Source organism: Miniopterus schreibersii (assembly GCF_964146895.1).
Source record: "Miniopterus schreibersii genome assembly, chromosome: X".
NCBI classification, from domain to species: domain Eukaryota; kingdom Metazoa; phylum Chordata; class Mammalia; order Chiroptera; family Miniopteridae; genus Miniopterus; species Miniopterus schreibersii.
The window spans coordinates 48,432,736-48,448,812 of NC_138104.1; the positions used below are offsets into that span (position 1 = coordinate 48,432,736).

The following is a 16,077-nucleotide window of genomic DNA, read 5'->3' on the forward strand; positions in this document are numbered from 1 at the left end:
GATTTTTTTTCTAGAGAAAATGTAAGGGAGGGAGGAAAGGAGGAAAGAGGGAGAAAAAGACAAAGACTGATATGAGAGACACATCAATTGGTTGCCACCCACATGTGCCCCAACCAGAGCCAGGGATCAAGTCTGCAACTGAGTGAGGTGTGCACCCTTGACCTGCAATTGAACCTGTGACCCTTTGGTCCACAGTCTGATACTCTAATCATTGAGCCAAATGGACCAGAGAATTGATGAACTTTTAATCAGACTCATCAAGAAAAAAAGAGAGGGAACTCAAATAAATAAAATCAGAAATAAAGGAGAAATAACAACTAACACCAAAAAAATACAAAGGAGTGTAAGAAAATATTACAAACAACTATATGCTATCATATTGAACAATCTGGACAAAATGGATAAATTCCTGGACACATACAATCTTCCATAACTGAATCAGGAAGAATCTGAATAGACCAACTACAACTAATAAATTGAAGCAGTAATAAAACAAACCCAAGCAAATAAAAGTCCTGGACCCGATGACCTCACATGAGAATTTTATCAAACATTCAAGGAAGAACTAACGCCTATCACTCTAGAATTATTCCAAAAAATACAAGAGGAGGGAAGACTTCCAATCTCATTTCACAAGGCCAGCATTATCTGTATTCCTGAGACAGATAAAGACACTATAAAGAAAGAAAATTATAGGCCAATATCCCTGATAAACATAGATGCTAAAATCCTCAACAAAATATTAGCAATCCGGATCGAGAATACATTAAAAATATACACCATGATTGAGCATGATTTACACTGGGGATGCAAAGCAGGTACAATAATTGCAAATCAATAAACAAAAAGAAAGATAAAAATCACAATTATATAAAAGATGCAGAAAAAAAGCATTTAATATTATCCAGTATCCATTTATAATAAAAACTCTGAGCAAAGTACTAATAGAGGGATTATACCACGACATAATAAAGAGCATATGTGAAAAAGTTTACAGCCAACATTGTACTCAATGGGCAAAAACTACAAGTGATTCCCTTAAGATCACGAACAAGACAGGGATATCTGCTTTCACCACTCGCCACAGTGATCAGACCAGAAAAAGAAATAAAAGGCACCTATTTTGGAAAGGTGAAAATAAAACTGTCATTATTCACAGATGGCATGATAATTTACATAGAAAACCCTAAAGATTTTACCAATAAACTACTAGATCTAATGAATAAATTTGGCAAAGTGGCCATATTCAAAATTAATATTCAGAAATCAGTGGCATTTTTATGCACCAATAATGAACTATCAGAAAGAGAAATTTAGAAAACAATCCCATTTACTACTGAAACAAAAAAATAAGGTACCCAGGAATAAGTTTAACCAAGGTAGTAAAAATCTGTACTGGGAAAACTATAGTACATTGAAAAAGAAAATAGAGGAAGATACAAGTGGAAGCATATACTGTGTTCATGGATTGGAAGAATTAACATCATTAAAAAGTCCATACTACCCCCAATCAATCTTTATTTTTATTTATTTTTTTCACTCATGTTTCCCTTTTATTGGGCAGATAGAGGAAATGAGCAAATTATGTCCAAAGGCTGGAAAACACCTAAATGCTTCCCAACTATCTGCAGAGATGTTGTACTTGAGGAAAACACGACGCTCCAAGTTGGTCGACAGGGTCGCATCTTGGCTCATGACGTAGATGCCATCGTTAGGAAGTGCACAAGTCAAGTTAAAGCCCCTTTTATTTATTTTTTATTTATTTTTAAAAAATATATTTTTATTGATTTCAGAGAGAAGGAAGGAGAGGAAGAGAGAGAGATAGAAGCATCAATGATGAGAGAGTCATTGATCGAGCCCACAACCTGGGCATGTGCCCTGAATGGGAATCAAACCCTGATCGCCTGGATCTTAGGTTGATGCTCAACGGCTGAGCCACGCCCGGCCGGGCAAGGCCCCTTTTAGACATGTTCACCTTGAGGTAGAGCCACTGTCGTGTTACAGTGTTGTAGGACTGCGTGGTGAGCATGTCCTCACTCTGGCAGCTCCTCCGATTAGGCCCCAGTTTGTGGAGACACCCCCAATGATATAGATGATCTCCTCAACTGATACCACCTGCTGCTTGCGATGTCACGTGTTTCAAAGCGGGTCCAGATGTTGGACGAGGGGCAGTACTGAAAAATGTTCCTGTTCCAGTCTTTGGTCGTGTATCCTCCAATGACATAAATATTCACCTTACAGTCACATGCAGAGAACTCAGCCAGAGGATTTGGTAAGGGTGCCACAAAATTCCACACATCGTGCTCAGGATTGTAACACTCAACATTGGAAACAACCTGCCCACCAATGGCAGAGTTTTGAATTAACAGCCACAAGTTTGAAGTTAGACCTGAAAGACAGAACACAAGGGCCCAAGGAGGCAGTTCTTTGGATCATTAAGAAATAAAATAGAATACTACACAACTGTAAAGAAGAAGAATCTCATACCCTTTGGGACAGTATGGATGGACCTGGAGAATATTATGCTAAGTGAAATAAGCCAGGCAGCGAAAGACAAATATCACATGATCTCACTTATACGTGGAATCTAAAAAACTTAATAAACTGATGAACAGAATAGATTCAATGACATGGAAGCATAGATGAGACTGACAAATGTCAGAGGGATGGAGGAGGGCAGGTGGGTGGAGGGGGAGAGGTAACCAAAGAATTTATATGCATATATGCACAACCCAAGGACACGGACAATGGTGGGGAGAGAGACTGGGGAGGGGGAAGGGACGGGGTGGAATGGGTCATTGGGGAGAAAAAGGGACATCTGTAATATTTTAAACAAAAATAAAAATTAAAAAAAAGAAAAAAAAAGAAATAAAATTATGGCATGAACTGCCGAAGAGAGTGTGGAATCTGTTGGGCAGTTGAAGAAAATTCACTCTCCAAGTTGGGTACCATTCTGCCTGGGGACAGAGGAATGACCAAATAGCATCTCAAATTTCAGTCTTGTCCCCTAAAGTCCACAAGAATGGTGCATTCTCCAAACTTTAGCAAATGAAGATAAGCAATTCAATACAAGGACTGACTTGCTAAGCCTTACACCAGAATCAAAGATACTTTGTTTACACTAAACTCAATACCTTCTTTTCAGGAGCAAGACCAAGTGTTAAGGGAGAAAAGCACCCACCCCACTGTCTCTCTGTACTCAGAATGTTGATTTCATTCTTCCTACCACGTAGGTAGGCTCAATCCTAGATACACACCAGCACTGCTTACACAGACAGGCATATGCAAAGTGTGGTTCAGAGATCCCATTAACATGAGCGCACCCAAGGAGACCAATGTTCTTCTTCCCCCATAGGAGAGCATCTTATATGGTGCCTCAAAACATGTAAGGTGGGCAGGTAAGCACTTAACTGATTACAAATATATTTTGATGCAGCATTCTGAGGGTAGTTATACATGTTAAGTCAACAAATACTTATATCAACAAGTACTCACCTGTCATAACATTGAATTATTTTTTAACCATGTTTTTATTGATTTCAGAGAGAAAAAGGGAGAGGGAGAGATAGAAATATCAATGATGAGAGAGAATCATTGATTGGCTGCCTCCTGCTCACCCCCAACTGGGGATAGGGCCTATAACACAGGCATGTGCCCTGATAGAAATCAAACCATGACCTTCTGGTTCATAGGTTGACCCTCAACCACTGAGCCATGCCTGCCAAGCATTGAACTATTTTTAGAAAGAGAAATAAAATGGTTTTAAGCCCCATATTCAGGAATAGAATTAAATGCTGCTCACAGGCTTCAGACACTAGATAAAAGTCTCATGACTTTTTTTTAAGTTTCTTTATCTTTACTGTTGAAAATATTACAGATGTCCCCTTTTTACCTCCCATTGATCTCCTCCACTCCGCATCCATCCCACCCAGAAGCCTTCCCCAGGCCAGTGAATGTGTCCATGAGTTATTCTTATAAACATATAAGTTCTTTGATTAATCTCTCCCCACCCACTCCCCCCTCACCACCTTCCTTCTGAGATTCCTCAGTCTTTTCCATGCTTCTATGTCTCCGGATCCATTTTGTTCATCAGTTTATTGTATTTTGTTTGTTATATTCCACATATAAGTGCAATCATGTGGTACTTGTCTTTGTCTGAGTGGCTTATTTCACAGAACATAATACTTTCTAGTTCCCTCCATGTTGTCTCAAAGGATAAAAGATCCTTCTTTTTTACACCTGCATAGCATGGTGTGAATGTCCCAACAGCTTTTTTATCCACTCATCTACTGTTGGGCATTTGGGCTGTTTCTTGATCTTGTGCTGCTATGAACATAGAGGTGCATAAGTTCTTTGTGGTTGGTGTTTCAGGTTTCTTAGGATATATTCTTAAAAGTGAGATCACTGGGTCAAATGGCAGGTCAATTTTTAAACTTTCGAGGAAAATCCATACTGCTTTCCATTAGTGGCTGCACCAGTCTGCATTCCCACCAGCAGTGTACTAGGGTTCCCTTTTCTCCACACCCTTGACAGCACTTGTTGTTTGTTGATGGTAGCCATTCTGACAGGTGTGAAGTGATACCTCATTGTGGTTTTAATTTGCATCTCTCTGATAATTAGCAATGTTGAGCATTTTTTCATATGTCTCTTAACCATTTGTATGTCCTCTTTGGAGAAGTGTCTATTTAGGTCATTTCCCCATTTTTAAATTGGATTGTCTTTTTTTGTTAAGTTGTATGAGTTCCTTATATATTTTGGTTATTAACCCTTTATCAGATGTGTCATTGGCAAATATGTTCTCCCACATAGTGGGCTCCCTTTTCATTTTATTGATGGTTTCTTTTACTGTGCAGAAACTTTTTATTTTGATGCAGGCCCATTTGTTTACTTTCTCCTTAGTTTCTCTTGCCCTAGGAGATGTATCAGCAAACATTGCCACAAGAGATGCCTGAGATTTTGCTGCCTATGTTTTCCTCTAGCATATTTATGGTTTCATGTCTTACATTTAAGTCTTTTATCCATTTTGAATTCACTTTTGTGTATGGTGTAAGTTGGTGGTCTAGTTTCATTTTTTTGCACATACCTGTCCAATTTTCCCAACACCATTTATTAAAGAGATTGTCTTTACTCCATTGCATGTTCTTGCCTCCTTTGTCAAATATTAATTGACCATAATGGCATGGGTCAATTTCTGGGTTCTCTGTTCTGTTCCACTGATCTATATGTCTGTTCTTGTGCCAGTGCCAGGCTATTTTGGTTACCTTGGCTTTGTGGTATAACTTGATATCTGGTATTGTGATCCCTCCAACTTTGTTTTTCTTTTTAAAGATTGATGTGGCTCTTCGGGGTGTTTTTTTGTTCCATATAAATTTCTGCAGTGTTTGTTCTAGATCTGTGAAATATGCTGTTGGTATTTTGACATGAACTGCATTGAGTCTATAGATTGTTTTAGTAGTATGGACATTTTTATGATGTTAATTCTTCCAATTCATGAACATGGTATATTTTTCCATTTGTTTATATCTTCCTCTATTTCTTTTTTCAGTGTCCTGCAGTTTTCCGAGTACAGGTCTTTTACATCTTTGGTTAAGTTTATAAAAACTAAGATTATTTTTTTAGTTGCAATGGTAAATGGTACTGTTTTTTTAAGTTTATTTTTCTGAGAGTTCATTATTGGTGTATAAAAATGTCATCGATTTCTGGGTATTAATTTTGTATCCTGCTACCTTGCTAAACTCATTTATTAAATGTAGAATTTTTTTGTGGGGTCTTTAGGATTTTCTATGTATAATATCATGTTATTTGCAAATAATGACAATTTTACTTCCTCCTGTCCAACTTGTATGCCTTTTATGTCTTCTTCTTGTCTGATTGCTGTGGCTAGGACTTCCAGTACTATGTTGAATGAGAGTGGTGAAAGTGGACACCCTTGTCTTGTTCTTGTTCTTAGGGGAAATGCTTTTAATTTTTGCCCATTGAGTATGATATTGGCTGTAGGTTTGTCATATATGGTCTTTATTATGTTGAGGTATGATCCCTCTACTCGCACTTTGCTGAGAGTTTTTAGCAAAAATGGGTGTTGGATTTTATTGAATGCTTTTCCTGCATCTATTGATATGATCATGTGATTTTTGTCTTTCAATTTGTCTATGTGATGTATCACATTTATTAATCTGGGAATATTGTACCAGCCTTGCATCCTGGGCATAAATCCCACTTGGTCATGGTGTATGATCATTTTAATATATTGCTGGATCCGATTTGCTAATGTATTCTTGAAGATTTTAGCATCTATGTTCATCAGGGATATTGGCCTGTAATTCTATTTCTTTGTAGTGTCTTTATCTGGCTTTGGAATTAGACTAATGTTGGCCTCGTAAAAAGAGTTTGGAAGTGTTCCTTCCTCTTGGATTTTTTGAAATAGTTTGAGAATGATAGGTGTTAATTCTTCTTTGAATGTTTGGAAAAACTCCTCTGTGAAGCTATATTGGCCAGGGCTTTTGTGTGCTCAGAACCCTTTGATTACTGCATCAACTCCATCAGCAGTTATTGCCCTGTTCAGGCTTTCTGACTCTTCCTGATTGAGTTCTGGAAGGTTGTATTTTTCTAGGAATTTACCCATTTCATCCAGGTTGTCCAGCTTGGTGGCATATAGTTGATCATAGCATTTTCTTACAATCCTTTTTTTTTCTTCTGTTGAATCAGTTGTTATTTCACCTCTTTTGTTTCTGATTTTGTTTATTTGGGGCCTCTCTCTTTGTTTCTTGATGAGTCTGGCTAAAGGTTCATCAATCTTTTTTATCTTTTCAAAGAACCAGCTCTTGGTTTTATTGATCTTTTGTACTGTTTTTTTAGTCTTTATGTCATTTATTTCCACTCTGATCTTTATTATTTTCCTTCTATTTAATCTGGGCTTTTCTTGTTGTTCCCTTTCTAAGTTTTTAAGATCTAGGGTTAGAAAGTATATTATAAGCTTTTCTTGTTTTTGATTTCTCCTTATAGTGCTATGAACTTCCCTCTCAGGACTGCTTTCGTTGTGTCCCATAGATTTGGAGTTGTTTTATGTCCATTTTCATTTGTTTCCAGGAAGTTTTTGATTTCTTTTTGATCTCTTTGGTAACCCATTCATTGTTAAAAAACTTGATTTTTAGCCTCCATGTGATTGAATGTTTTTAGTGTGTTTATTGTGTTGATTTATAATTTCATGCCACTGTGATCTGAGGAGATTCTTGATATGATTTCAATCTTCTTGAACTTCTAGAGACTTATTTTGTTTCCTAACTTGAGGTCTATCTTTGAGAATGTTCCATGGGCACTTGAGAATGTTCCATGCATCTTTGGGGTAGAATGTTTTGTAAATGTCAGTTAAATCCATCTGATCTAGTGTGTCATTTAGGGTCACTCTTTCCTTGTTAATTTTTTGTTTGGAAGGACTATCCAGTGAAGGTAGTGGGGTGTTAAAATACCTTAGTATGACTGTATTGCTGTCATTCTTTCCCTTAAAGTCCTCTAGAAGTTTTTAAATAAATTTAGGTGTTCCTATATTGGGTGCATATATGTTTATCAGGGTTATATCCTCTTGTTGGATTGATCCCTTTAGTATTATGTAATAAATTTTCTTGTCTCTCATTATGGTCTTCATTTTGAAGTTTATTTTGTCCGATATGAGTATTGCTACCCCAGCTTTTTTTTTCATTTCCATTTGCATGGACAATTTTTTTCCATTCCTTCACTCTCATCCTGTATGAGTCTTTTGTTCTGAGGTGGGTATCTTGTAGACAGCAAATATTTGGGTCATATTTTCTTATCCATTCAGCCACCCTGCATCTTTTTATTGAGGCATTTAATCCATTTACATTTAAGGTTATTACTGAAAGATAGTTATCTACTGCCACTTTTTTTCTTTATTCTTATGTTTCTCATTCCCATCATTTCTACTTCTAATTATAGCAGTCCCTTTAACATTTCCTGTAATGCTGGTTTTGTACTGATAAACTCCTTTAGCCTTTTTTTTTGGTCTGGGAAGCTCTTTATTTCACCCTCTATCTTGATTGATAATCCTGCTGGATAGAGTAGTCTTGGTTTCAGATCCTTGTTTTGCATTACTTTGAGTAATTCATGCCATTCCCTTCTGGCCTGTAGAGTTTCTGATGAGAAGTCAGATGACAGTCTTATGGAGGCTCCTTTGTATGTAACAGATTGCTTTCCTCTAGCTTCCTTTAAGATTCTCTTTTTGTCTTGAATTCTTGGCATTTTAATTATTATGTGTCTGGGCCTGGACCTCTTTAGTTTCTTCTTGCTTGGGACTCTCTGTGCCTCCTGAACTTGTGTGACATTTTCTTTCACCAGGTTAAGGAAGTTTTCTGCTATTATTTCATCAAACATGTTCTCTGACCCCTGCTTACATTTGACCTCCTCTGGCACTCCTATACAATAAATACTGTTACATTTCATGTTGTCCCACAGCTTCCTTAGACTATCCACCTTTTTTTAAATTGTTTTTTTGTTTTAGGGAATCTGATTGAGTCATTTTTTCTACCCTTTCTTCTAATTCACTGATCCAACCCTCAGCTTTCTCTAATCTGCTGTTTATTTCTTCCAGTGTATTCTTTATTTCTTCTATGTCATTCTTCACTTATAACTGGTCATTTTTCATAGTTTCCATATCTTTTTTCATACTGTTAGGCATCCATAAAATCAGTATTCTGAACTCTACATCTGAGAGATTGCTTATCTCCTTTTCATTGAACTTTTTTCTGGAGACTTCTCTCATTCTTTCATTTAGGGATTGTTTTTTGGTCTCCCCATTTTGGCTACCTTTTTGGGTTTGTTTCTAATTATTAGGTAGAACTGTTAGGACTCTCAGTCTTTTTGGTGGGTCTCTGGTACAGGCCAATGTCAGTTGCAGTTTGTGACTGGCCATGATTACCTTGTTTGGAGCTATCAACAACCCTCCATTTGAGGTCTCCTCTGATGGGGCTGGATGCTTTTGGATAGAACTAAGATGCACAGCAAAGTCTGCTTTTCTAAGGCCTGGGTCCCAAAGGAGATCAGCTAAAGACTCAAAGCACTCTGAAGTCTGCCTCTACCTGCAGACTGATTGATTCTTTTAATGAACTTCAGGCTGTATTAGCTCCACAGGGTGGGGCAGCTGGTTGTTATCAGTCTCTTAACAAACCTCAGGCAGTAAAAACTCCTCTGGGTAGGGTGACAGGCTTTCCAGCAGTGTGGGGCGATTGCTTCTCCTCTCAGGTAAAAGTCAAAAATTGGCCACCCAAGAAAGTTGTCCTCCACAATCTGGCAGAATGACTCAGCACAGGAATGCAGACAGGCATCCCCTAATCTTACCCTCCAGAGCCCACAACCCCAGACTCTCCCTATACAACTCCAGTCCATGCCACTCTCCCTTTGTTGGAACCCAAGGTAAGTGGCTGCACAGGAAACTTTATGTTGACTCTTTAAGAGGGTGCATGCAGTTCCAGCTGCCTCTCCCTGGCAGACAGAAACCCAGTTGCTTTTCATGGCTAGATGTCATATAGGAACCTTTCTCATTCTGGTGCTATTGGCTGGGAAGCCCAGCCTGGAATTTAGACCCTAGAGTCCTCAGTGGGAACCCCCCACAGCTGAGATATACCTCAGCAAGTTCATCTGCTGCCTGTGGGAGCCCAGCTAGCCCTCTTGTGTCCATACTTCCTACGAGTCTCTATGCAGTCTCCACTTTTCCTCCTTGGCTATGAGGGTGCTCTCCAGCCAGTCTTCAGTTGGTTTTCAGGATGGTTTTTCTATGTTTTAGTTGTAAATCCAGATTGGTCCTGGGAGAGTGTCAGTGTAGCTTCCACTCAGTCCTCCGCCATCTTGGATCTTCCCCAATCAATCTTTAGATTCAATCTAATGCCTATTAAAGTGCCAGTGGCATATTTCACAAATCTAGAACTAATATTCCAAAAACTTATATGGAACCAAAAAAAGACTCTGAATAGCCTCAGCAATCTTGAGGAAAAAGAACAAAGTTGGGGTTGTCACAATTCCTGATATCAAACTATACTACAAGGCCATTGTAATGAAAACAGCCTGGTACAGGCATAAGAACAAGCATATAAAGCAATGGAACAGAATAGAGAGCCCCAAAATAAACCCATTCACCTATGGGCAATTAATATTTGACAAAGGAGGCAAGAGAGGTAAACACAGTCCCTTCTATAAATGGTGCTGGGAAAATTGGACAGGTACATGCGAAAAAATAAATAAATAAAACTACACCACCAACTTACACCATACAAAAGAATCAGCTCAAAATGAATAAAAAATTTAACTATAAGTCACAAAGCCATAAAAATCCTGGGGGAAAAAATAAGCAGTAAAATCTCAGACATGTCTCATAGCAATATTTTTGCCTATATATCTCCTATGGCAAGGGAAACAAACAAAAAAATAAATGGGACTACATTTAACTAAAAAGCTTCTGCTCAGAAAGAGAAATGATCAACAGAATGAAAAGGGGGCACACTGTATGGGAGAACATATTTGCCAATAAGACATATGATAAGGGGTGAATTTCAAATATATACATAAAACTTATATAACTCAACATTGGGAAGACTAGCAATCTAAATTTAAAAAGGGCAAAGAACATGAATATACACTTCTCCAAAGTGGACATACAAATCGCCAATAGACATATGAAAAAATGCTCAACATATTAATCATCAGACAGATGCAAATTAAAATCTCAATTAGATATTACCTCACATGTACCCAAATGCCTACCATCAATATGTCGACAAGCAAGAAGTCCTGGTGAGGATTTGGGGAAAAGGGAATCCTCCTTCCCTGTTGGTGGGGATTCAGACTGGTGCAGTCACTGTGAAAAACAGTATAGGGTTTCTTCCAAAATTTAGAAATGGAACTACCTCTTGACCCAGTGATCCCACTTCTGAAAATATATCCTAAGAATCCTCAAACACCAATCAGGAAGAATATATGAACCCCTATGCTCATAGCAGCATTATTTACAATAGCCAAGATCTGGAAACATCCTAAATGCCCATCAGTAGATGAATAGATAAAAAAGTTGTGGTGTATTTACACAATAAAATACTAATAAAAAAGAAGGAACTCTTACCTTTTGCGACAGCATGGATGGAACTGGCGATTATTATGCTAAGTGAAATAAGCCTGTCAGAGAAAGACAAATACCATATGATCTCACTTAAATGTGAAACCTAATGAACAAATAATCTGATGAAGAAAATAAAAACAGAGGCATGGGTACATGGAACGGGGCGGGGAGGTGTTGATGATAAAAGGTGAAGAGATTAGCCAAGGAACATACATGCATGACACATAGACACAGGCCACAGTGTTTTGATGGCCAGAGGCAAGGGGAGGGCAGTGGCTAAGTGAAGGTGGACAAAGTGGGGAGCAGGGGAGCAGGACAACTATAATAGTGTAAACGATAAAAATAAAGTTAAGAAAAGCATATATCAGTACAAAAACTTGTACATAAATGTATATAGGGCATTATTCTTAATTGACAAAAAGTAGAAAAAATGCAAATGCCCTCAAATTAATAAATAGATATACAAAATGCATATTCATTAAATGGAATAATTTCCATCGATAAAAGCATGAAGTACTTATACATATTATAACAAAGATGAACCTTGAAAACATTATGCTAAGTGAAAAAAGCCAGTCACAATAGCCCATATATTATGGTATTATTTTATTCATGTGAAATTTCTATAACAGGAAAATCAATAGAGATAGACAGTAAATTAATGATTGGCTAGGTGGGGAAAATTAGACATTGATAGGTGATGGCTAAAGGGTACATGGTTTCATTTTGGGGAGATAAAATGTTTTGAGAATTGATTGTATTAATGGTTGCACAACTCTAGGTAGCACAAAGTATTATATCGTACATTTTAAAAGGGCAAAATATATGCTATGCAAATATATCTCAAATAAATATAATTTTAAATATTACAGAAAAGTTTTATTAACACTTTACCTTGTTTTGTGCAAAGATAATATCTGCTATATTATATGATATTTTTAATATATGTAATGATATGATATGTATAATATTGTATAGTATAATACAATAACAGTACCAAGAAATTTATATTGGTACAATATACATACCTTAAGTAGAGTTCACCAGTTTTTAAGTGTATTCATTAGTGTACATATTTGTAGTTATGTATGTGCAATTTTGTCACTCATATGGGTTTATGTAACTGACACCACAATTAAACACACAATGGTTTAATCATCACAGAGGAACCCTCTTGTGCTATCCCCAATCCTTTTCCTATCCCCAGAAATACTTGTTTTTGTCACATCAACAGCAGAAAGCCTAGCCTTGAAAATAAATGACATAGGGATGGTTTCCAAGATGGTGGTAGATTAGGTGGAGGCTACATTGACCTTATCCCAGGACCAAACGGGAATACATCTAAAATAAGAAAAATCACCCCGAATAAACAACTGAAGACTAAATGGAGAGAAAACTTATAACAAAGGACTTAAAGAGCAGGCCACATCAAGATTGGTAGAAGTGCGGACACACGAGGTGCCTGGTCAGGCTCCCACAGGCAGGAGCTTAAATTCCAGAGGGATATCTCAACAGAAGGAGTGCCTCTTAGAAGTGTTGGGTCTAAACACTAAGATGGGCTCCCCAGCCCAGAGCACCAGACCTGGGAAAGGTGCCCATATAACATCTGGCTTTGAAAAGCAGTGGGTTTTTTATCTGCCAGGGAGAGATGGCTAGAAATGCAGGCATCCTCTTAAAGGGCCAAAGCACAAATTTTTGTTTGCAGCCACTCACCTTGGGCTCTTGCAGAGGAAGGGTAGAGTGGACTAGAGCTGCATAAAGAGTCTGTGTTTGGTGGCTCTGAGGAGAGAGCTGAGAGGACAGCTGCCAGGATCCCTGTGCGGAGCCATTCCCCCGTGCTGCAGAGGACATCTTTCTTAGGCAGAGTTTTCCCATCCATGCAACATTAACCTGGGGTAGGGGAGAAATATCACCATCTATTGAAAGCCCTCTTGCCCCACCTTGTGGAGCTTATGCCCTGCTGAAGACTACAGGTGGAGGCCCTTTAAGTTACTGAGACTAACAGACAGCCTGCAGACAGAGGCAGATCTCTAGGAGCTTTGAGTTTTTGCCTGTCCTGCTCCAGGGCAGGACACCTGTAAAAGCAGATCTTGGTGCACAGTTTGGTCCTTTCTGCACTCACCCAGGTCCAGCAGAGGGAGCCATAATCTGTGGATTGCTGATAGCTCCAAACAGGTTGCTCAGTGCCAGTTAAGGACAGCATCTGACACTGTCCTGCACCTGAGTCCCTCAGAAGAGGCCCAGAATCAATACACCCAGTGGCCAGCTTCAGACAACAACAGAGCAGGCTCCAATAAACTTCACAAGCATCATATCCATAGGGAGATATTGGCAGACACCAAACACTCCTGAGGTAAATTCCACTTCACATGATCATCAACTGCACAGCAGGCTGCATACTGTGTTGGTCACTGAGCCTCACTCTCATCCAGCCTGAGGGTCAATCCCATGAAAGAATAGACCAATAGAAATCAAGATACAATTCCAACAAGAGGGCCCACACAGCATACACAAGGGGCATTCTCAGAGCATGAAGTTCTGGTGATCAAGGAGACCACCTCTGGGTTCCACAGGTCACCTACTATATAAGGCCACCCAGCCAAGACTGGGGATCATAGCAGATCTACATAATACATAGAAACAAACACAAATAGGCAACCAAAATAGGAAGACAAAGAAACAGGCCACAAATGAAGGAACAAGAGAATTTTCCAGAAGAATAACTAAATGAAGTGGAAGTAAGCAATTTAGCAGATAGAAAGTTCAAAGTAATGATTCTAAGGATGCTCAACAGCATGAAAAAGAATACAGAAACTGCAAAAAGGACCAGTCAGAAATTAAGTACGCCATACCTGAAATAAAGAATACACTAGAAGGAATAAACAGCAGGCTCAGTGAAGCAAAGGGCTGAATCAGTGATTTGGAACACAAGTTAAAACACACACACATACACACACACACACACACACACACACACACACACACAATCAGAGCAGCAAAAATAAAAAAGACTTAAAAATGAAGATAGTTTAATGCACCTTTGGGAAAGTATGAAGCATAACATCTGCATCATAGGGGAACCAGAAGGAGAAAAGAGAGAGCAAGGGATAGAGAGCTTATTTGAAGAAGTAATGTCTGAAAATATCCCTAACCTGGTGAAGGAAAAATATGTACAAGTCTAAGAAGTGCAGAGAGTCCCAAGCCTGATGGACCCAAAGAGGCCCACAGGAAGACACATCATAATTAAAATGCCAAAAGTTAAAGACAAAGAGGGAGTTGTAAAGGGTACAAGAGAAAGCAGCCAGTACCTACAAGAGAGTTCCCATAAGGCTGTCAGCTGATTTTTCAAAAGAAACATTTCAGGACAGAAGGGATTGCCATGAAATATTCAAAGGGATTAAAAACAAGGGTCTAAAACAAAGGCTACTTTACCCATCAAGGTTAACATTTAAAATTGAAGGAGAAATAAAGAGCTTCCCAGACAAGAAAAAGCTAAAGGAGTTGTTACCACCAAAACACTATTATAAAAAATGTTAAAGGGCTTGCTTTAAGAAGGAGGAGGGGGAAGAGGAGGAGGAGGAGGAAGAGAAGAAACAAAGGAAGATAGTTTAAAAAATAAAATGACAATAAATGCGTACTTATAAATAACCACTTTAAGTTTAAATAACTTAAATGCTCCAATAAAAAAAACATAAGGTAAATTAATGGATCAGAAAACAAGACCCATGTATATGCTATCTGAAAGAGACCCACCTTAGCACAAAAGATACACACAGACTAAAAATAAAGAGGTGGAAAAAGATATTTCATGCAAATGGAAAGAAAAAAAATCTTGGGTAGCAATACTTAAATATGACAAAATAGGACTTAAAATCAAGGCTATAAGAAGAGATAAAGAAGGACACTACATAATTATAAAAGGATCAATTCAACAAGAGGATATAGCCCTTGTAAACATTTATGCACACAATATAGGAGCACCTAAATATGTAAAGCAAATCTTGATGGACATAAAAGGAAAGACTGACAGTAATACAGTTATAGGAGGGGTTTTTAACACATATTTGACATCAATAGATAAATCTTCCAGGAAAAAAAAAAAATCAACAAGGAGAGGTGGCCTTAAAAGACCCACTAGATCAAATGGATTGAATTGATATTTTCAGAGCATTTCACCACAAAGCAGCAGAATATACATTCTTTTCAAGTGCAGATTGACTGTTTTTTAGAATAGACCATATGTTAGGACACAAACCAAGTGTCAGTAAATTTAAGAAGACTGAAATCATATCCAGCACTTTTGACCATAATGCTATGAAACATGAAATCAATCACAAGATAGAAACTGAAAGACACATAAAGACATGGGGGCAAATTAACATGTTACTAAACAATTAATGGGTTAACAATGAGATTAAGGAATAAATAACAATGTACTTTGAAACACATAAAAATGAGAACAAAACAACCAAAAATTTATGGGACACAGCAAAAGCAGTCATAAGAGCTAAATCCACAGCATTACAGGCCTATCTCAAGAAACAAAATAAAGCTCAAATATACAATCTAACTTTACACTTAAAGGAACTTGAAGAAGAAAAACAAACAAAGCTCAGAGTGAGTAGCAGGAAGGAAAAAATAAAGATCAGAACAGAAATAAATGAAATAGAGTTTAAAAAACCATGCAAAAGATCAATGAAACCAAGAGCCGGTTCCTTGAGAGGCTAAACAGGATTGAGAAACCTTTAACCATACTCATAAAGGAAAAAAGAGCACACAGAAAAATAAAATTATAAATTATAGAGGATAAGTAACAACTGGCATCCAAGAAATAAAAAGGATTGTAAGAAAATATTATGAACAACTATATGCCAAAAAATTGGACAATCTGGAAGAAACGGATAAATTCCTAGAAGCATACTACCTTCAAAAGTAAATTAGGAAGAATCATAGAATCT

General features: G+C 37.8%; 1 pseudogene across 1 annotated transcript; it reads right to left on the minus strand.

The window, feature by feature from the left end:
• Window positions 1-1,540: 1,540 nt before the first annotated feature.
• Window positions 1,541-12,998, minus strand: LOC308550946 (kelch-like protein 42 pseudogene; annotated as a pseudogene). The gene is made up of 3 exons: window positions 12,833-12,998; window positions 1,929-2,389; window positions 1,541-1,741 (listed from the first exon to the last, which is right to left on the minus strand). The product of its transcript is annotated as a kelch-like protein 42 pseudogene (transcript).
• Between the last annotated feature and the right edge of the window lie 3,079 nt (window positions 12,999-16,077).